Raw genomic sequence first — 22,642 nt, forward strand, 5'->3', positions numbered from 1 at the left:
GATTCACTTGCCTAGACTTAGCAGTGTTGTTTTGGCACATATCTGCTTGTCAGACTTTCAGTGAGTAGTCATGTTTGTGTGCTGGTATGTAAAAATTGCATGTGTCCTTTGACATGGAAGTGAACTACTCGCGCTCATTAATTTGACATGAGGTAACTATTCCACCCAGCCATTGGACACGTTGGAACCGTGCCACCCTTTGGATACTGTTGCCCCAGACATGCCCTCTCCAACATGCCCCTGCCCTCCCTTCCTACTGTCTGCCTGTCTGTACAATGACTAATGGCCTTACCGCTCAATTCTTCCCCCCCCTCCCTCAAAAAGCCGCTGGCTCCGAGCCAGATCACCTGGGATACTGGAAACTTATTCTCTCAAGGATCCCAGAGGAGCTGTGGCCCACCCACAGGCATGCTGCCTCCATGGGGGAGGCCATGTTCACATCATACATCTTACCCTGCTGGGGTCAGATGCCACATCACGGTGCTAATCAGTTACATTAGTGTAAATACACACACAATACATACACTTATGTACCTTTATATTTGTGAGACCTTCACTGGGTTCTCAGGAAATGAGGTCCGGCCAAAATGTTCTCACTCCCAAGGTAAAGTCAAACAAGTACACACACACACACACACACACACACTACTGTTTGTTCTGTTTTGCACCAATTAAAGTGATTTTATTCATGCATCACTTCACTCACTTACATGGAGTTCAGCACCATGGGTGGTCACTTTACAGTATTTACATAAGCAAAGGACAATATGTGATTGATCTGAAACAACTGGTCCCATCCATGACGTTAGTTTACATAATGCAAACACGACAAATGCACCGTGCATTAGCAAACACACAGCACTGGGACATGCATTCCTAAGGTATGACACTGCCCATATATCCTGGTGCACATCTCCATGGTGAGCACTGAGGTAGAGCTTTAAACTGACTAATGAGCAGAGCTGACAGCGGAGGACCTGCCATTATTTCACGGTACATTTGCATGTGATGCATTCCTGCACTGATTCTCAGAGCAAAGATTCTGCTCGAGATCTGATGAGAAGTCGCTGGCCGCCCAACGTGGCCAAAGTGGTTTATTTGTGGAGAAACTGGACAACGGGCCAGAGGTTTCAGTTTTGGACAATTCCGCTGAGGCTCAAATGGGTAGACTAGGAGAGCTTGTTCTTTCAGTAATGTGTAATGTTAAATTTCCTCTCTTAGCTCTGGAAACCATGCAACATCTGATCTTCAAGGGGACAGTTATTTTTAACTATGACAGCATGGGTGCTCTGCAAAATATTCACAGCCTCTTTGATTGGCAGAGCAAACAAATTAGATGAGCAGGAGGGGAGTGCATTTAAAAATAAACTATGGGTTTCTGCAATGTCATGTGAAAGAAATGAATAAATAAAATATTAAATGAAAGTGATGTGTGAGGAATAAAGATAAGCAACTTTTAAAAACCAAACTCACGTGAAGCATGCTCAGGCTCTGTCTGCAGACACTGGAGGGGTTTAAGGCAGCTCCTGATAAGAGCTGTCTGTGCTTTAATGCCTACGTGCATCTTCCAGGAAAAGAGCCAAACCCACCCTTCCCTTCACACCCCCCACTCTTTCAAACCATTCCTCCAATCCTCCGTCGTTCCTTTGCTTATGTTACCCCCTAAATCACTTCCTCGCCGCCCCGCCATCAGATAGGGTGAAGCTGCGGAGATGAAAGCGATGAGAACTTATTCAACTGTTGAGCACACTTTTTTTGGTGGGTGTCTCCAGGACATAGTCAGGAGCAACACAGTGCATGAATCATGAGCCTCAAGCTCCAGGAAAACACAACAAAACATGAGAATGAACTCCATGCACATAAGAGCTTCTGGTCACTGTGTGTGGAACAAGCTGGAACAAAAGCAACAGAACAATGTTAAGGAGGTGCGGCTGAGACGGCCCCATTAGGCCCATGTACAGTACAGAGCCAGGCCTGTGCATAGCATAAGGAAGAAATGAGTAAGTCAAAGTACCTCCATTTAAATTGACCACAGCGACAATTATTATTAATTACTTTAATAGCTCACGGTTAATACTGTTGCTTAAATATTTCCAGACTGCCTCCAAGGCAAATGCAATCACGTTTGGACAAAGAGGAATTTTTCATTTTTCTTTTGTTTACAAACAAACAGAAGAAGAACAATGTAATTATACGTAGCTGCCTCAGATTTGCACTGTGGTCCCTTCTTGTGGCGATGGTAAAGGTCATTGAGTGCTCTCCACATCCGTCTACTTTCTATTGTTGCTCCATGACTCGACCCAATGAATGCATTTTGTTTAAATGACAGTGAGAGGCCGTGACTCTTACCTACTACACATGGCAGTCTCTCAGTATCACATCATAAACTTTTAATTCCGACATCTCTCTCGCAGCCAAACGTCGGAGAATTCTCACTGCTTCATTCAAAACAAACACATAAGGCACTATTGGTTTTAATGGGGCCATGAGGCACAGAAACCCACCTCACCCATAAAGAGGAAATGCCTCAACTAAACCACTGGAAAAAGGAGGAGGTGGGGAGAGATGTTTCCAATCCTCCAGGGATGTCATTAATAGCCATTTCATTTAGTTTGATTCATTAAGAAAGACATTTCCTGGTGCGAGGAACATTCATAAAGGCACAGACCATATGGAGTAGCAGGGGTTCTAACCACCATGCTTTTAGAATTAGCTTCATTCTGCTTTGATATAAAAGCTCCATAAGCCCCCGAGTAGCCCTGTCCATGCACGGTTCCAGTTTGAAGCCAGCTATTATAAACATGTTAAACCCCTTCAGACAAGCCACTGACCACAGACACGAGTTGTAAGAACAACTGAAGCCACCGAGGGATTAACACAAGTTTGCAGACAAACATTTTGGAGGCCTGACTGGTTCTGTTTGAGACACTCTTCTCCTGCTGTTGTAGAAGTGCCTCTCTGTTCCACCTCACTTCACATCTTTCTGGTTTTTAAAGGCTTTAGCAAGCAGCACCAGTACTCAGAGGGTCATCCACATGTTGCAGGGGGAAGTCCACCAGTTGCTCCATGGGAGCTTGGTATTAAAGATGTCCATGTTGACTCTGGAGAGAGGTTGTATTAAGTAGGGAAGACTCACATTAGACACACAGACCCACTGCTGACCCACTTTCCCACTGGCCAACAGGCTCATCTCCGCGGCGACTCACATCTCCACTCATCAAATAGACCGGATCACTGGGATAACTATGCTATTAATACTGGGAATGAGAAGAAAGTCGGCCATGCCACATTCCGCAGGCCCCGACATTCCCACATATTAACAGGGCTCGGAATGAAATCCAATACTTGGCATCCCTTTCTCTGAAACCCCAAAGCGCTACCCTGCCGTGTCAAGTCGTTTTCTTATTTCATATCGGAGGGTCGTGCCAGAGTCACAAGCTCTTAGTCTAACAAGAGATGTGTTATTGTATGTGTGGGAAAAAAATTGGCACAAGTACAAGTAACAATGACTCCCAAGAGGGAAAGGATGCAGGATTTTCCAGGGACTTCATGTTCTTCAATCGTCCAAGAATCTTGTCTTTTGAGGGAATAAACCATTTCCATGAGAATCCACATGCCTGAGAAGATCCAGCGCTTGTGGGAGATGAATAAACAGGTGCTGTGTTTTACACTTTAATTTCAAGTGTTGCTTCCTCAGAAGATACATTTGTGGTTGTAAAGATTCATAAACCTCAGTGTATGTCTTCTCTCTGGAGCTCTGGAAACAACAGGTCTGTGAACCAATCAGAGGAGAGGAGGCTGTTTGTTTGTTTTGTTTACTTTCACAGTATCAATACAGAACTTAGAGCTGATCTATAAAGAAATAAATATGAGAATCTACCTTTTCACTATGAGACCTTTAAATGAAAGAAAAACACTGATGCACTGCTATTGACCTATTAGCTTCCATACACACTTACGCTAACAACAAGCGTCACTGGTTAGCTCAGCAGTTCCCAGTTTGTCAGCTTTCCATTGTCTGGCTGCTCGCTCTGTGCACCAAGGTTTGAATATGTCCATCAATGTCAGCATGTGGATGGGGACAGACCATATTGTGCATTGTTAAGCTATTAATCTTGCATGGGTGAGAGGTCAACAGCTGCAGCATAGGGGACAGAGGGCTCCTGGGTAATGTCTGGAATGCTCTTCTGGGACAGTTATAGCAGTACAGAAAGGGACAGCCCTGTGACGTGACCAGCATCTTTTTTTAAATAGCCTGCAGTAATACTGGGCTGAATTGAGGCACTGTAAAGAGAAGATATGCTTACACATCATAAGCCCAGAAAGTGTGTCACTGGCACAAATACAATGGTGCCATTTGACACACACACACACACACACACACACACACACACACACACACACACACACTGTGGGGACTTCCAACGAAGGAGCATGAGGAACAGCAGCCTTTCTCCCAAAAAATCTCCCCGAGTTTTGTCTCTCAGACACTAGCTGCTCTATGGTAAATACTAGATGATGATAATCCCATCAAAAAGATCAGATAGTTGAATTTAAGCAGCTTTGCAGACCCTCATCTCTCTTTCTCTCTGGCCCTATCCTAATGAGGAGGCTGTTGAGCTGCCAGTCAGCAGCGGGGCTGAAGCGATAAAAGGCCGAGCGTTGCTCACTAACTCTCTCTCTCGCACTCCCTCTAATCCTGAGAGAGCAGTTCATGCATCCATAATGGTCAATAAAATATGAAAAGCCCTGAGAGCGCTGACGGCAGCAGAGGGTGCATGTGCATGTAGGCCGTGTGTGAGTCTTCAACTTTTTGCTAATGCCCTCCGAAACACACTGAATCTTTTAGCAATGTCACTGTGCTTGACCCCCCCAGCACACGTGAGTGTTTGAGCCTTTCCAGCAGACTGGAGAGTGAGTCTTTAATGTGGTGGAAATGGATACTATCTTGTTCACAATGTAAAAAGAAAAAAAAAACATCAAAGAAAAGACATGGTCCTGGTTCATCAACCTTCAAACACGAGCCATTGAGAGGAATGAATTTCTTTGAATGTTGCAGAAATAATGTTGGTCTTGTGGCTTTTTCATATCACCACTGATCAGCTACTTAAAAGCCTCTGGAAACAAGTTCACAAGTGCTGCGGTATCTGCTCGGAATATTTTCCATTCATAAACCGTCACGTAGGCGCCTCTTTCTCAATATCACAGGTGGAGCTTTGCAGGGCCGGAGCTGGAGCTTGTTATCTTTCCACACAACACAATAAAGACATCAACATCCCCAACAACAGCATGGTGCATTTGGAAGTCTGCTTTCCCATTTCCATGTTGGGTTGAGTTGTTGCTGGGAGGAAGTGTACAGCATATATGGAATGTCTGGCTGCCTGGCCACCACTCACACCGAGGGCCTGACTGTGTGATTGATGAACATGTGTGATCAGCCCATGACTGGGACCTGAAATAGGCCCCGTTCTCATTACACACTCTGATCCATCCTCCCTCAATTCCTGAAATGCCAAACATTTCCTGTATTGGTTAAGACCTGGACGTCACAACTTCTTCTGAGGACATCAACTCCCTCCTCCAGCACTCAACAGCACCGAGCCAGTATCACACTTTCCAAAGAAAATTACCTTCCAAACAATCTTGGCTGGTCCAGGAGAACCACTAATATGCAAAGAAGCCTTGCTCATATAATGCACAAGCAAACATGGAGCTGGAGCAAGCCACTGTCAACAGAGCTGCAGAAAGAACCCAAACACAACAACTGCAGACATCTCACTACAGTTACTGCTGCTGGTAATGATGGAAAAAGTTCAGTAAAAGAAAACTTCCCCTTCACCCCAGGTACACCAACACAACCATCTCAGTGGGATCAGAAGCCCTTGTTGCCCACGAGCTCAGCTTCTCTACTGACTTATGTTTATTTTATTGGCTGCAGTAGTCTGTGTTTTCCTGACTGGATTGAGAACCAGGGGTTTACACTTCAACATCTGTAGTCTGCCGTGTTTGCACACACACACACACACACACACACACACACACACACACACACACACACACACACACACACACTCCTCGGAGGTGTAGCTGTTACTCACGACGGGTATCGGTGTCAAGATCAAATATCTCCTACTTACCCACTTCAGACAGGCTGCCCTGAGAGATGGATTGTCCCCGAGTCACGTCACTAGCAATGGAGAAGGAGAGCACTCTCAATAAAGCAAGGTTTGAAGAAGAGTTTAGAGCGTTCCTACATCCTCAGGCTTTAAAGCTCTGGTGCAGCCGTTTGGACGACGTGTTTCACGGCCAAAAATCCATGAAAGCACAAGTCTGGTGATGTTTCCCGGCTGAAGCTGCAGCGTTTTTTCGTCTGCCTCCCCTCGCTCAGCTACTGAGCGCAGCTCTGGATTTCAGCTGACTGTGCTGGGAGCTGAGCTGTTGACACTGTCCTCTCTCTCTCTCTCTCTCTCTCTCTCTCTCTCTCTCTCTCTCTCTCTCTCTCTCTCTCTCTCTCTCTCTCTCTCTCTCTCTCTCTCTCTCTCTCTCTCTCATTCTCACTCTCACTCTCTCCCCCTCCCTCTCTTGCTATCTCTCCCTCTCTTCATGTACCCTCCCCTTCTGGATTCCAGCCCCAGTATATGACAGCATCCATGTGGATGTCAACGGGAAGGTGATGGATTCTCCATGAATGCATATATCGATGTACAGTTCGTATGTGTATGTGTGCAAGTGTGTGTGTGTGTCTGTGTGTGTGTGTGTGTGTGTCTGCCTGCTGTGCGAGGCCACAGAAGAGGGCAAGATGAAAGGAAATGACCCTTGGCAGCCTGTACCTCCCACCCCTGCCTGCAGTCCCAACTCCACCCAACGCATTCCCTGACTGGGCAGACAGAGACACGGCAGTGGATGGGAGGGGACATCAGATACTGCGCCCAAAGGAAACCCCTTTTTTCCTGTCATGTCTTCTCACCATCAACACCCACATAAAAAGCACACACCCACACGCACACACCCACACGCCCAACAGATAGACACTCACACCAAATACAGGTTCCTCCATCAGGAATTACCACGGTGACACACACAGGAAAAAGGATTTCCCTCATGGCCAATCAGTTTTCATTGAGAGGACATTGAGACGGGATGTTTGATTGTACTCAGTTCTATGGACTTATTCAAGTTCACACCGTTAGCTCAGCCAGTATGTGTGTCTGTGTGTGTGTGTGTGTGTGTGTGTGTGTGTGTGTGTGTGTGTGTGTGTGTGTGTGTGTGTATGTGTGTTTGGACACCTCGGGTTCTCTGAAGTTGAGTTCAAGTATGTTACTGTGATTTAATGAGGTGAAAACATGAACATGAACATCTCAGTGGTCCCACTGCAGTGATCATTCTTACACGCACACACATATACAGCACACCACCTCTGACCCACAGCAGGAACATAACAAAACAAAACACACATCTCTGAAAGAAGTCAAAGTGCAACATTTCACCACACGGAGCAAACTGGCTCCTTCTGCATTAAAGGGATAGTTCAACATTTTGGCAAATTGGCCCTTGTCCTCACGGTGTTGTTGGGCAGAGGGGGGAAAAATGTACGGCATTCTGAAAGGTCAGAGAATTTGTATCGATCAGTCAGCTGAGGGTCAAGAGGTTGTCACTGATGTCTTAAGACAGATGTGTTGCAGATGTGCTTTAAAGGGATAGTTCAACATTTTGGAAAATTGGCCCATTGCCATAATCCCGAGAGTGTTAGCAGTAGGTCCATTGGGATTTCATGGTTTCCCTCATCAAACTCATCAAATACACAATCCAACAACTCTATAACGCTCTGGTGGACAAGTTGTGACCTGCACATTCAGCACGCTATGAGATAATAACGGAACGTTATGAGACAGAGTTGTTTTAGAGGAAAATTCATGCAAAACCGATGATGCGCGTTGCCTTCAGGGACAGTTTTTCAGCAAGAAGTCTCTGTATTTATATTGAAAACAACTCTGTTCCGTTATTATCTCATAGCGTGGTGAATGTGCAGGTCACAACTTGTCCACCAGAGCGTTTTGGAGTTGTTGGATTGTGTATTTGATGAGTTCGATGAGGGAAACCAAGAAATCCCATTAGCCTCCATAGCGTAGTTCTGCTCCACCATTCTAAAAATAGCTTGCACCGACAATTAAAGGTAACAAACCTACTGCTGAGACTATAGGGATTATGGCAATGGGCCAATCTGCCAAAATGTTGAACTATTCCTTTAAAGCACATTTGCACAACATCTGTCTACGCGTCAATCATGACAACCTTAAGACATCAGCGACAACCTCTCGACCCTCAGCTGACTGATCGATACAAAGTCTCTGACCTTTCAGAATGCCGTACATTTTTCCCCCCATTGCCCAACACCGTGAGGACAAGGGTCAGATGTGAATTGATTTCATACCCAGTGATCCTCTCCTTCTGCAGACTGCTCGTCTGCTGTGCTGATTGGCTGAGGTGACAGCTTGTCTGATCGTGATTCCTAATCAATGCTAGATTATTGATCTCGGCATTGCTTAAGTTTTGTGTATATTATTGTAGATAAAGAATCTGCTGGCAGCCAGAAGTTACTGCAGACGTTGTTTTTCTTTCCTTTTGTTTGTTTGTTTCTTGGACTTTGGGGAAGACCAGTACATTTCTACCATATGACACTGCACTGGAAATATGTTAGGAAAAATACACTGGAAACTACTTATAGTGATCAAAAGTCTTGGGACAGAATCATTTCCATACAAATGCTCTTTGAATATTTTTTCTTGTGGTAATCAAGTAGTCCACTCACAGTGTTTATTTTCAGGCTTTTATTTTGGCACAAAGTGTAAAACTGCTGTATCCTCCTGCTGTACGCTGCCATATGCTGAGGCTTCTGACTCATTTGTACAACGTTTCCTGGGCCACAGTGCGTCACGGCCCCCCTCTACCCGCTCTGCCAACGTATCCTCACCATGTGTGGTGCCAGGACGTGCAGGTTTGTGCACCACCATCCTTGTAACTGCGGCTCAGCGAGAAATTCCACTTTCCGTTCCTGCTCTGTTCACATTTGAGGACTTTTTGTGACCATGGTCCCCACTCACACACAGCAGCAGGTGTGTTTAATGGGGGGGGGGGGGGTGCTTTCAGGCTCGGTGGAGGAAAGGTACTTTTTTTCTCTCTCTCTCTCTCTCTCTCTCTCTCTCTCTCTCTCTCTCTCTCTCTCTCTCTATATATATATATACACTGTATATATATATATGCGTGTGTGTGTGACCTACACACACTATATATATAGTATATATTAGAGATAAAATAGATTAAGATTGGTGAGATAAGAGAGATAAAGATTGGGGATAATATATTAGAATAAATCCAGCTAAATAAAAATAGATTTAATTAATTATAAATTAACTTATTGTATAGATTATAATGACAAGGAAGCTTGATAGTTAATTTATGAGTAGGGGGAAGTTTCACTTCTTCACACTCCTTTTCGAATATGAAAAATGCTGTCTTTGTTAAGTATTTATTTGTTATGTCTGTCTATTACTGTATTATTTCTTATTTATTTCTACATTACAGAAATAAACTGAAACTAACTGAAATATATTGTCTGGTTCTATCGCTTCTCTTGTTTCTACTGTCCTGTGTCATATGTGTTGTCTGTTAATCACCCATCTTGCACAATAAAAAATAAATTTAAAAAAGGTTATGATATGTATCTCTTAATCACTAAATAGTGGAGCTGTAGACTTCTTTACTTTATATTCATGTGTAATAGTAAATATACAAGGGTATTGGTGGATGAAATGCAGAAAAATAAATGGCTGTACCTCTGCTGATCAATCAGCCCAGGACAGATGTGATCTCTATGATCTCTATGAGCAGTTTCCACTACATTTGCATCTTACAGTTGGTATCTCATACAAAACAGCTCCATAAAAATATCAGCGCACATTAATAATAAAAAAAAGAAAAATCTGTCACCATGGCTATAAAAGAGGACCCCCGAAAGAAAAACACACACAAACCAGAGCCATTGATATGCCAAAGAGCGGAGAAAGGGGGAGTCATAATACCATTTGTCATCCTTCTCTGGGGACAGAAGACAGATGACACCACGTTGCTGGCGGTAATGCCTGGGTACATTCCTGAGCGAGCCCCGGGGACGCATCCATTAGCCCAGGCTCTTAGAACACAACCAGCTTATCTCCATGACGCCCACTTCCCCTACCCGCTGCCTCTTTTCTTTCTCTTTCTGTGAAGCATCACAGTGTGCAGGTTTGCATCACTTCTCCCCTCTCTCTCTCTCTAGGGGAATCTCTCAATCCCCAAAACAAGAGAGGAAGGCCTCTCGGTGCAGCAGAGTGCTCCTCAGCTCCCCGTGTTGTATCTTCCATCACGGCCCGGGAAATTACATCTGCTAATTGATGCAAATTGAGTGGGCTAGGCAAGCCTCCGATAAACATCACCCCTCCTTAAAAAAAGAAGAGGAAGAAGATCCGTCTGCTCTTTTACCTTTAAGAGTCCATGTTTGTTTTCACTTGTTCTGCACAACATGCGCTTTTGCAGAAAGACAGAAAATAGGCGGTTACACTCTCATCCGCAACTCCACATTATCACTGTGTGTGCCAAGCAGAGGACCGCAGATCATGGCCTTCACAGGCTGGGTTTAGCTGAACTCTCACTGGCTCCCGGTAATTCTTTTAAAACGCAGCCGAGGTTGGCACCCACAGTGAAATCACAGCGGATGGCAAACGTCACAACCGATAAACCAGCTGCCGAGAAATCTGAGCGAGACTGGCGCTTCAGGTGGGGGGGGGCTTTCCGGTTTGGAGATCAGCGCGTGATAAACCCCACACACAGCTCCACACGGCCTGTCAGTCAGCCGTCAGTCAGCGGGGTGAGGCCGACCGAGCCCCTGCAGGAAGCGGATGAAAGACTCCATTGAGCATTCCAGACAGTGAGCTTTCATAAGCTAAAATTCACCGCTATGGTAACAAGTGCAGGAACAATAACCACCTGGCTAACGAGCGGTAAATTTAAAGAAGTTGCCCCTCGACGTGGAGTTGGACAAAAGGTGAGTGGAATATTGGATGAGAAGATGTGGGTCACCCAAGGTGGTCTCCGTCAGCCTCATAAAGCAACGCTCTCCCCTCCAGACCTCTCGCATGCAGAGGCAGTGGACTCGATAGCAGGCGGAGACGCAGCTGCATGCAGCAGAGGCCGTAAAGCGTCTCCAACTGCACACACTGGCATGTGGAGAGAGTCTTTCCAGGGTCTGTCGTGGCGAGTCCTCCTCCGGCTGCCAGAGCTAACATGGCAAACAGTCATGTTTTACGACGTGTTGTTCCGTGATGTATTATTTCGGGTTTCTCTTTTGACCGGGCGAGTTCTCATTTAAGTGTGTTTTGTTTAGGCCAGGAATTTCTTGTGACAGCACTTTGCACACAACCATTTACTTCACGCCCGCACAGAGATAAATTGCCACTGAGGAAAAATACCGCCACTGTACAAAGCCTGAACTCTTGACAGCATAAACATGAGGGCACATTTTTATACATGCTCTAATTGTATGTTAGCTATAAATCACGATAGTGGGGAACACTATACTATCCATCTTTTCAAAGCCTGCGGCAGAAAAGGAACATAATGACAGTAAAGCCTTAAACCATAAATCGAATTTTTGTCACCATATTCTTCTGGTGACATTCTTTCCTGCCTTTATTATTTACACACCTCCTCCATAAATTCAAACTCTCCACTTCTTTTCTCTCTTCCTTTCGCAAACATGTGACAATCCGTCCGCTTTTTTTCGGTCTTAACTGAGAGTAAACAAGTGTTCCAGCAGGATTACCAGTCATTTGTACTGAGCGCTTAGTGCTTTTGGGGTGTTTTTGCAAAAAGTACAGGGCATCTGAATGGCTCTTTTGTCCCGGAGGCAGACTGGGCAGTGTCAGAGGTCACCCAACTGCCTGCTCCCACAGTACCTCTGCTGTCTGCCTGGACATGCGCCAGCCAAATGCTGTCATGTTTGGACAATGGTGCGGCTTTCCGCTGACTGACTCATGACAACTTCATCATGTTAACCAATGATGTAATGGCCTGATCTTTGGGTATGAAGGGCGTCTCTATATGACTTTGAATAATGTCAGAATAATTTCATGTCACAGGGCGGCAATGCTGAAACGCACAGCTCTGCCATGACGGTGGCCGCCCTCATATTTTACAGGCATAGAAACAGAGGAGAACAGGGTGGGATGATGTCATTACCATACATCACCTGCAGGTGTGAGTCCAGGTGAGTAAACTGTAAAACAGAGAATAATAATGGGGAGAAAAAAACCTTGCTCTCTTTCCAAATGCTTCCATTCAAAGGCAATTTATATATCCCAGTTGTTACTATAGAGGTATAACTTCAGCTGTATGACTGACATCACAATTTATCACCATTTCCATCCCGCTACTCAAAAGAAACTCAAATCCTGACAGGCTCCAGAATGAGTTCCTCAGACTGAACCCAGGGCTTAGTCCTCCATCTGAGCCTTTCCAGGTGTGAGGGGTGTACCTTCTTAAAACCTACTCAAAACAATGTAAATCAAACTTTTACATCCCTGCATGTGCCCATGTAGGGTGGAAACACGTCTGGGGAGCGTTATTGAAAAGTTTATCCAGTTCCAAACAGTGCAGTCGCAGGGGGGCGACCTGCTCACACTGATCCTCACACACACACACACACACGGTCACGGCTGTCACAGTGTCTACATAAAAACATCTGGGAGTCATCTGCTGTGCTGAAGGAGGCCCCCCCGTGAACAGGTGTGTGTCTGCACCCGTGGCCTTCTGACCTTTTTCCTGACCTTTGACCTCTGGTCATGGGCGGGGAGCTCTTCGAACCCAGTGGCACAGGCGCTGTCTGAACAGCCAAGGTCATGTTACCTCAGACTGAGGCTGCCACTGACCCGAGGAGGTGGGGGTCACATGCAATAATACAAGATCATTGGTGTGTGTGCATAAACAACTCCAATGACTGTGCAGGTTTAAAAAAGAAAAAAAAAAAAAGTCCTTCGAAGACAAATGAAAATCCTAATTAGCCGATGGCAGACCTTGGTTACGACTTTGATGATTAGCTGCTGTCATCTGTGCCAAAATAAGGAAAAGTAAGCAAAACACAGATGTAATTATGGATTTGTGTAACGCTGCGACAGCAAAGGCAACAGCTGACCAAACCTTTGAAGCCACTGTGACAAAAAACTCTTCTATACTCTCTCAAAAAGATTTTATCACAAACCAGAGGAAGTGGATTACCTAAAAATAGCCCACCAATTTTGCTCTCAAACCCTTTGGTCTGGCTTGACCATAATGGGTCCAACCAACCCAGCTAAGAGCCTCAGTTTACTCTGAGCAATGCTGCTGAAAATAAATCACAAACTTTCTTCCTAATCCCTCTTTCTCCCTCTTGGTGGTTGTAATGCTTGGAATGATGAGCGAGCTGGGTGCTGCGCTGCAGAGAGATCGTCTTATGAGCTCTCCAGAGATGACAGAATAATAACAAACGCTTCCTGTTTATCTATACAGTAGGTCAGAACAGTGTGTCCTCCGGTCCACGGCTCATTCCAACACAAATCCAGTGGTTATCAGGTCTTAATGTTGAAGGGAAACATGCACCATTTCCAAAAGTCAAAGGGAAAAACAGCCAATTTAACAACAGTATGACCACATCAGGTCTAAAAACAGAACAAGTTCAGCCACCTCCATGGATCAATCATGGCCCCCCAAAAAACCCCACTGCAGCACATAGGATTCCTCTCACAGCCATGTAACAAATCTGTCCCAAAACCTCGCCAGGCCAAATAAGAGTTGACCTTTGACCTGGCAACATCACTCACGCACACGTGCCTGGTGTTCTATCTAACCAACCACACAGAGACTTTGTCTGTCCAGCTGCCTCTTATTTTGGTGGGAAGAGTCAGACATGCAACCACACTGATTTACTATCCCCCCATGTTAAGTAGGCCTTTGCCACATCCTGTTCTCCAGCTGAGAGGGGGCTCCCTGAAAGTTATTCAGCGGTGGACTGTCACATGGATTACACTGCTGTCCGCTGGATCAACACGTCCCCTAAGTGGCAGAGAGGAACACACACACACACACACAAAGGGGTTTGTTGAGTTGCAGACTCAGGGCTGGGTCAGGACTACTCCATGACTTTAAGGCCGATAAGCAACACTCAGCCCTGTCTGCAGGAAGCCGCAAGCGCATATTTACACAAACCCAGCAAGAGGAGATTAGCCCCGAGCTAAATTGATAAGAGCCCAATCTTAATTTGTCACTCCATTCTTTCCCATCTATGTCACAGCGCACAAAGAGATATCACAGCTGCAAAACAATCTCCCCAGACTCCACATCTGCTCCTGTTCTACGCCTCTTAACTGTGTGAAAACATCTGAAGGAAACTTACAGGAGGATGCTGGTTTACTGCAACTTAGTTTAGTAGTTTTGTCATTGTTCTCCATCAGTGATGAGAACTCATGTTATTTATTGAACAAATCCAACAGTTTTAGTAAAGCTTCAAAACATAGATGGACATACTGCTACACACACTTTGCCTGTGCAATAAATTATGACTAATAACTAAATTGATTTATTTATACAGTATGTTCATACATACAAAGATAATCAAAGAGATGTTGTAAAATATTTTTTCAAATCTAAAAAAAAAGTCACATGTCATAGTCACATGTTAAGGTTAAAGGGATAGTTCAACATGTTGACAAACTGGCCCATTGCCATAATCCCTATAGTCTTAGGAGTAGGTTCATTACCTTTATTTGTCGGTGCAAGCTATTTTTAGAACGGCGGAGCAGAGTCGTGAGCTGCTCAGAGCTAGGCTACGGAGGCTCATGGGATTTCTTGGTTTCCCTAATCAAATACACAATCCAACAACTCCAAAACACTCTGTTAGACAAGTTGTGACCTGGACATTCACCACGCTATGAGATAATAACAGAACGTTACGAGACAGAGTTGTTTTAGAGGTAAATTCAGAGACTGCTTACTGAAAAACTGTCCCTGAAGGCAACGCACATCAGCTGTTTTGCATGAATTTACCAGGAATTGTTTTGCAGCTCGCGGCTCTGTTCCGCCGTTCTAAAAATAGCTTGCACCAACAATTAAAGGTAATGAACCTACTACTATGACTATACTGTAGGGATTATGGCAATGGGCCAGTTTGTCAAAATGTTGAACTATCCCTTTAATGATTTTGATGAAATTCTGTTCATGTAATGAAAACTAAGATTTAACCCAAGTTGTATTGACTGTGCACTGAAATGTCCACATGCTGATGTATGACTGTCTGTTCAGGTGTGATGTGAGATGTGAGAGTGACTGAATAATGTCACTGTGGGAGCACATGTGTGTGGGACCCTGTAAATACATATTGCATAATGGGTGGAGGGCGTGTTGCTGGGATAACAGAGGTGGAGGGCAGCGGACGCTGAGGGCCGCCATTGTGTGCCACTTAGCCACCAGAGGGGTAAATGATGGTGTTGATTAAAGCCAGCTGAGCCCAGGGGAGGAGGGGGGGGGTGCTGCGCTCCTGGAGCAGGATGCAGGCACTCAGCCCCACGTGTCTCTGAAATCGATCTGGCTTCACAGTGACACACACCGGTGAGCTGGTCTTGGGTACTTGTTCATTTTCTGCTGATAGAAGTGCACACAAACACACTCCAACAACGCTTGTGAAATCAAGCACACACACAAGATTCTCCTGGAGTGGCAACGCTTAGCAGCCGTCAGCTGATCTCAGACCAATCAAACAACCACTCGGGCTTGTTTTGTTGAAACTGATTAGGACTTTCCATTGATTTAAATGATTCCTGAATGAAGTCTGCAGCACATCCTGGTTGCCCCATACAGACAGCGGGGGTGCTTATATAACGCTGTGCGCTCTGTAGATGAGCTTCCTTTTTTTTAACTGCTCTCATTAGTTTTCACGCATAGCTGCAACCTCATGCAAAACGTTGCATGGAAAGACTTCATACAAATGTGCACTCTCTTATTACATTGTGTTATGGAAATTACAATTATATACAGCTAAACACCAAGTGCAAATATGTTCTGCAGGAAACATAACTGTTTATTAACAGCAGCACAGGGGATGGCAGACAGCTGTGACATGTCACGCCCATCCACTGTGGTTTGGTTTAGGAAACAACAGCACTTTGGTTAAGGTCAGGGAAAGTCAGTAGTTATGGTTGAATCTCAATAAACACATTGTGTCTGAAGTCATCAGGAATTTTTTTGTTGTTGTTTTTTCTTCTATTAAACCGGATACCATTTTTCCCAAGGGCTGTGAGTGCCTGAACACAAACATGAGAAAACACTGAACATTCTGTTACAGTCAGTATCAGTATTCTAGACTTGCCAGATATATAAATGCATAAATGATAAACAGACTTGCATTTACTTGGTGCTTTTCTCTCAAATAGCTTTACACTACTAGTCACATTCATCTATTCACACAGCATATACTGATCAGACATAACATTCTGACCACTGACAGGTGAAGTGAATCACACTGAATAACTTTTGATCATGACACCTGTTAGTGGGTGGATATATTAGACAGCAGGTGAACATGTTGTCCTCAAAGTTGATGAGTTAGAAGCAGGAACAATGTTCAGTGTAAGGATCTGATCCAGTTTGACCAGGAGGACTGGGTCTCTCATGTGAAAAGCTGCAGCTCTTGTGGGCTGTTCATGGTCTGCAGTGGTCAGGATCTGATGAGACATCTGGGACAAGTTTGGGTTCAGCATCCTTCCCAATGCCCTATACCTCCTGAGCCACAACCACATGCCATCTCTAACCCATTGTATTAAAACTACTGACACAACTCCACCAACTCCTTCCTGACCTAAACACCAGTCCTGACCTAAGTCTCAGATCTGCAGCAATCGGCTCCTCACAGCTTCAACACACGCAACATGCACATGTTCTAACTGCAGTCATATGTATAGCATTCAGCATCATCCAGGCCAAACTGTAGACATCACTTAGTCACTATATGCTGAAATGCAGTGCAGATGTTTCCTTACCAATGCTTCAAAAAAAGATGCACAGCATCGCAGAAATATGAGCGCAGGTTATGGGTGACGAAAGAAGCAGCTGTCCCATTTGTTGAAAATCTGTTGGAAAAAAAAAACCTTGACCCCTGTAGTACAAATCTGGGTTAATCACATCTGCTCTGGCAGCGTACAATCAACACACATTGTTCCTATTACATGCTGTTTAAGTTAAATGGCCAGGTCGGGCCTCGAATTGTTGTCCGATTGCACGCTGCAACAAAAATGTGGGTCAGCATTTTTTTCCCCTGCAGCTTTTCCTCCCTCTGCATTTTAGTTTCCTTCGCAGAACAATGAGTCTGACTTTTTTTTTTTGTTACTCCCCTCCCTAGACTGTAAGAACTGTAGTGAGAACCGGCATTATAATGATCACAACGGCCAGTCCGGCGCAGCGGGTTAACGCGCCTGCACTTCCAAGATGCAGGTTGTGATATGGAGCAGAACTCGGTGACCTCCGCTTCACAGCGTCCTCTCTTTGTTTTAAACACAGCTCAAAGCAGCCGTTTCAATAATCATGAGCATTGATTGAGACTTGGACTGAGAGGAGGCGATCGATAGGAGAACAGGTGGGGAAAAAAAAAAAAGGAGCTGGACAGCAATTTCATGCTCTTCCACTGTCAACGGCCTCTAATTTGAGTGGCATTGTTCCCCATGGGAGCCAAAACAGCTTAGTCAGCCCCTGGCCAGTTTTTACCAGAGACAGCCGTGACAAAAAGGAAGCCAAGCCAAGCTGGAGAGGTGTCAAGCAACGCTTCATCCAAACAACCAATATCACAGCTAAAAATATGGCAAAGGAAAAGATCCGACAATCTGTACTGTTACATTTAGAGTTTGTATGGCAAAGTGAAATCTAGTGGGGAAAAAAAAGGAAAAGACAATAAGTCTGGGAAATGTACTGCACACTATTGACCAGTAGCCAAAAGCACGAGACAGATTTATGATCAGCATCTGTTTTAATACTTTGTCAACTGTGTTCTGAGTGAGGTTTGCGTGTACAAGTGTGTTCAAATGTGTGCGACACACAAATGAATCACAGCAGGGCTTCTTTTCCTCCCCTGTGTTTGACGGGGCCGGGCCAACAGGTCTCTGATCAGCATCAGACTCCCCTTTCCTCTTCCTCGGGCTCCGGGATGGAATGTCAGGAAGGCAAGGTAATGACGGGCAGGGTGTGTGTGTGTACGCCTTTTCATTCATGTGTGCTGTTAAGTGAGTCAGAGCCTTTATACAAAGCGGAAGTGGAGGACGTGGCTTGTGCTGAATGACACTACGAGACATCAGACTGCTGCGGATGGCGAGTGGAAAACTCGGTCATTGTTGAGCAAATTCCTTTAAATCGATCATATTTCAGTGTTTCCATAGCGTCGCCGCTCCATTCATTTTCAAACCAACACTTGCAAAAAGATATGTGGTTTACTCAGACCTCAAAGATTTTGTTTATCTCTGGCGAAAAAAAAAAAGAAAAGGTGGAAAATGGATTGGATAGAAAAATAAATCTTTCATTTGCTTTTGTGGCTCCTGCTCCCCACTGAGGACGGCCCAGCACCATCCAAGGGGTGAGAGATAAAGAATGCACAAGATTTCCTGCCTCGCAGCGCAGTGTTCCCCAAACATCAACCGGGTTTATGTACTGCGGCCAGTCGCCAAGGCAACCTGGCAGCAAATCAGGACACAGCAACAAGAGTGGTGGCGATCCAAGGAAGGGAAGCAGAGAGAGAGAGAAAGAGAGAGAGAGAGAGAGGAGCTGAGAAGAGAGAAACAGGTCTGGCACAATTTATGAAATATGATTTATAGAACAAAAAAGATTCACATGAGATATTTTGAAATTCATGAAATCCTCAGATCGATCTTTTTAACGTATGCCACAACTGTTGACGAGATCAGAGGGGTACGCTGCTGTTTACATTTTGGTTGTGTTTACTGCTGAAATGTACACATTGATTGCAGTAACTTGAATTATCACCCTTGACTGTACCGAAGAGTTGCATTGTTAACTTCTGGAGTGGGTTATGTTAAATAAATGTGCAATAATGTAACTGCTTTTGATAAATTTTCAATAACTCACCTGGTTAAATATGACAGAGGGCCACATTGACAAATAGAAAAATAACAAACTCAGAGAATAAAGTCGTAAATTTATGACTTTATTCTCGTAATGTTATGACTTTTTTCTCGTAGGAAATGCACAACTTTATTGTCGTAAATTTATGACTTTATTCTCGAAGTCTGTGTTTTTTTTTTTATCTCAACGTGGCCCCAATACTCCGTCATAGTTAAAGAGTTACATCTTTGTACAATTTGCAGCATTGGTTGTGTGAAAATATCATTCATAACCAAGGAACACTGGTATTAAAACTGAAATATCTCTAAATGAATCAATATCCAATCGGAAATCAAATCAAATCGGGAACTTGTGAATTAAAAATCGTATCAATTTAGCAAATCCGTAGCGATACTGAGCCCTACTTTGAAATATTACATCTCATACTTTCATCTGTCACAGTAAATTACAGATGGCTCTCATTCATGCCATCTCACTGGTGGCGAGGTCAGCCATTTGCCTTTTAATTGACTCAGCAGGGGGTGGAAACCCATCGTATACCTCCTCAAGTGCTCTGGATAATCTCATCTAATTCTCATTGACTAATTGGATTTGAGTCGTTATTCCAGCAACATTATATTTAAGTTGATATCCACAGCTCAGCCCCTGACTCTCCGTCTGCCTCCTGGCATCTGACCAACGCTATATTTCACCACTACAAACAAATATCCCATCATCTTCCCTTCATATGACTGCCCTGCCACTCCACCAGCTCTAATCACTGCAGCAGTTTGTTGTGCATTACAAGGATTTTGTATGTCGGCGCAGCAGGTGGCGGTCGGGGGGTGCGCGGACAGGGAGGTGTGCATGGGTTGATATAGTAACATCTATGTCTGCTGTCTGCCTAATGCCTCTTATCCACCCCCCACTGCTAATGGAAGTCCCAAAAGATGTGGTCAGACTGACCCTCTCTTCCATCTGATCACAATATCTGAGTCTCCTCACTCCACCAGGCACAGCTAATCCCTCTGGCTGCTGCACAGAGTGGGGGTTGGATGGTGACGATGGAGGAAGACTGGAGTTTTCAGAAGCTGTTTTCTGGATGGATCCCTACCTGACGGATCATCACAGGCTCTGACACTGCACCATAACCAGCAGCGCAGCCGAGGTGTCGAAGACAGATGAAGATAAAACTCTACATAGAGAGAAGGTGTCAGCTCCAGCATCTCACACAGTCACTTATCAGTGTCTCCATCACTCTTTCACTGACAGTGTGGACCTTTCATACAGATGTGCTTTCCAGGTCTGCGTGTCTGTCCCATCGACAGTTCCTCTTGAAAAGTGTCTGGAGGAAGCAAAAGGCAGCAACTGATGGCAAAACCAGTCAGAGCAACCGCTGCCAACAGCACATTAGAGGAGGAGGAACACAGGACTACATAACCACATTAGCGAAGAACTTCAATACACTCTTAATGACTAATTACTCCATGGCACGATTGGAAAGAACTCGCATCATGCGCCATCTGGCAGAGTCAGTGATGATACCGAAAAACGAAAGCGAGGAGAGTCCCTGCTTTTCCAACTCGTGTAATCTCGCAAGTGCACAAACGGGTTTGGCCTGACACAAAAATATAAACAACCCTTATGTACACAATGCACGCAGATACAGACACTACCCAAAAATAACCTGCTCTCCGTGGTTGCTAGGACGTTGTCGGGTCATCTGAGCCCCCCCCCTCTCCCGTTGGCTCCTGTCATTTGTTTACCCCCACACTTCCTGAATGCTGATGGCAGATAGTCCTCTGGTTTATACAAGTGGAAGGAGAAGAAAAACAGCACACTGCTCTGAGAGGCTGCTGTGTAATGGGAAGGAGGAAGAGGAGGAGGATAAGAAGGAGAAGGGAGGGGGGGGCAGTGTTTTAGTAACCAAGGGAACAGCACTAAGGGAGTCACCTGATGTCCACATGTGATATTCACCACAAGGGAGTGATGGAGTGTATGTCAGAGGAGGATGACGACTGTTTTAACAGGCTTCCTTCCCACCTCCACAAAGGAAACCTAGAATTTACGCGAGGACCTGTGTTTTGCATCAGTATTGATCACGGAGAGCAGACCAGAGAAATCACGGAGAGAGAGTGCGGCGAAGAGCAGAAAGCTGAGGTTACTGTTACAGGTGAATGTAAGAATAACAGACGTAGAGGGGGGAGAAAGGGAGGGGGGCGTGGGGGGCTGGTAGTGCTTACAGATGATGGAGAACACCCGCAGATGCTAAATCTGGAAAAAAGGACACAGTTTATAAGGCAGCACAAATAAATGCCTTGCCTTTCAACAGTCCATTTGAAGTTCACTGCCAGTGCAAACCTGCGCGAGATCAATCTGCCTCTCCGGAGGGATAAAAGCAAAAAGGCCCCATTTCAACAAGCCTCTCCAGAGACAGACCCCTATTCATACGGACTCTGAATGCTTTAGTTGTTGCCAACCACGCGGTTTGTCACTCGGTGAAAAGGAGTTTTTGAAAAGAACTTGCCGGGGATGAAGGATCTATGGCTCAGGTCCACTGTTCAGCTGGTGTTTGTCTGTTTAGTTACTTGATAGCGAAAAGACAAAACCATTTGTCATTGTTCCTGGATCCTTAACTGCACTCACTCATCCATCTCACAGCTCAAACACAATGAGATGGCAGTTAGCTCAGACGATGCATTAGAGCCTGGGAGAGAGGCTGAAGAGCACAGTGAAAGTGCTTGTCATAGCTTTCTATTCTACTTTTAAGCTTCCAAATAGCCACCATAAAGTCATCACATAATACAGATCCAAGAGTCGTAACAAGAATTATGGTGTTGGTCTTATAAAATGTCTTATTGTTTGGTAACTGCCTTTGGTTTCAATCATAGCTGGATCACTATGTAGGCTTTGTCTTTGTTCATGTATTATTTCTGGTCATTTGGCTTCTGAACCCTCAATTGATGGATGGATGGATGGATGGATGGATGGATGGATGGATGGATGGATGGAACCCTTGAAGACAAAAAATGGAAAAATAACATCAAAAATACTCTGTCCGATTTCATCTCCACCAAAGGTCTGATTGGTGAGGAGCTGCTGAGATGGTCATCCTTCCATCCTTCCACCAGCTCCTCCATCTCCACAGACTGTGAGGCTCTGTTATAGCAATCATTGGGGTCTTGGTACCCCACTGAGTGAGGCTCATCGTGCCCGGTTACTCACTTTGGCCAGACTACAGGAAGTGTCCTGGTGATTTTAAACTTCATTGTCAAAGACATTTAGTGCCACTCTTCCTGGAAACACCCAAAGCTTCTTGGATGTCATGATTTGTTTCTTTTCTGTCACTCAGTGTGATTTATGAACCTTATACCTACACACAGGTGAGGGCTTTTGTAAAGTCAATATTTCATAGGAAGAGCATGATGACTTTCTACCCACATCTCAAGATAATTCAAGCAAAGGCAACAGCAAAGGG

The 22,642-nt window shown here is 44.8% G+C and overlaps 1 protein-coding gene across 4 annotated transcripts in view; it reads right to left on the reverse strand.

Annotated features, from left to right (window-relative positions):
* daam2 (dishevelled associated activator of morphogenesis 2) overlaps nucleotides 1-20,873 on the reverse strand; it is a 109,560-nt gene extending 88,687 nt beyond the window's left edge. The window contains exon 1 of one of the 4 annotated variants that reach the window (XM_085768470.1): nucleotides 20,852-20,873. The gene's annotated coding sequence lies outside the window, so the exon portion shown is untranslated. Of the gene's footprint in view, nucleotides 1-6,137; nucleotides 6,466-20,851 lie in introns of those variants that run through there. The other 3 variants (XM_085768468.1, XM_085768471.1, XM_085768469.1) reach the window with 3 other exon arrangements.
* Between the last annotated feature and the right edge of the window lie 1,769 nt (nucleotides 20,874-22,642).

The sequence above is a fragment of the Trachurus japonicus genome, chromosome 22 (assembly GCF_045865225.1).
Source record: "Trachurus japonicus isolate A0001 chromosome 22, Traja_1.0".
NCBI lineage: Eukaryota > Metazoa > Chordata > Actinopteri > Carangiformes > Carangidae > Trachurus > Trachurus japonicus.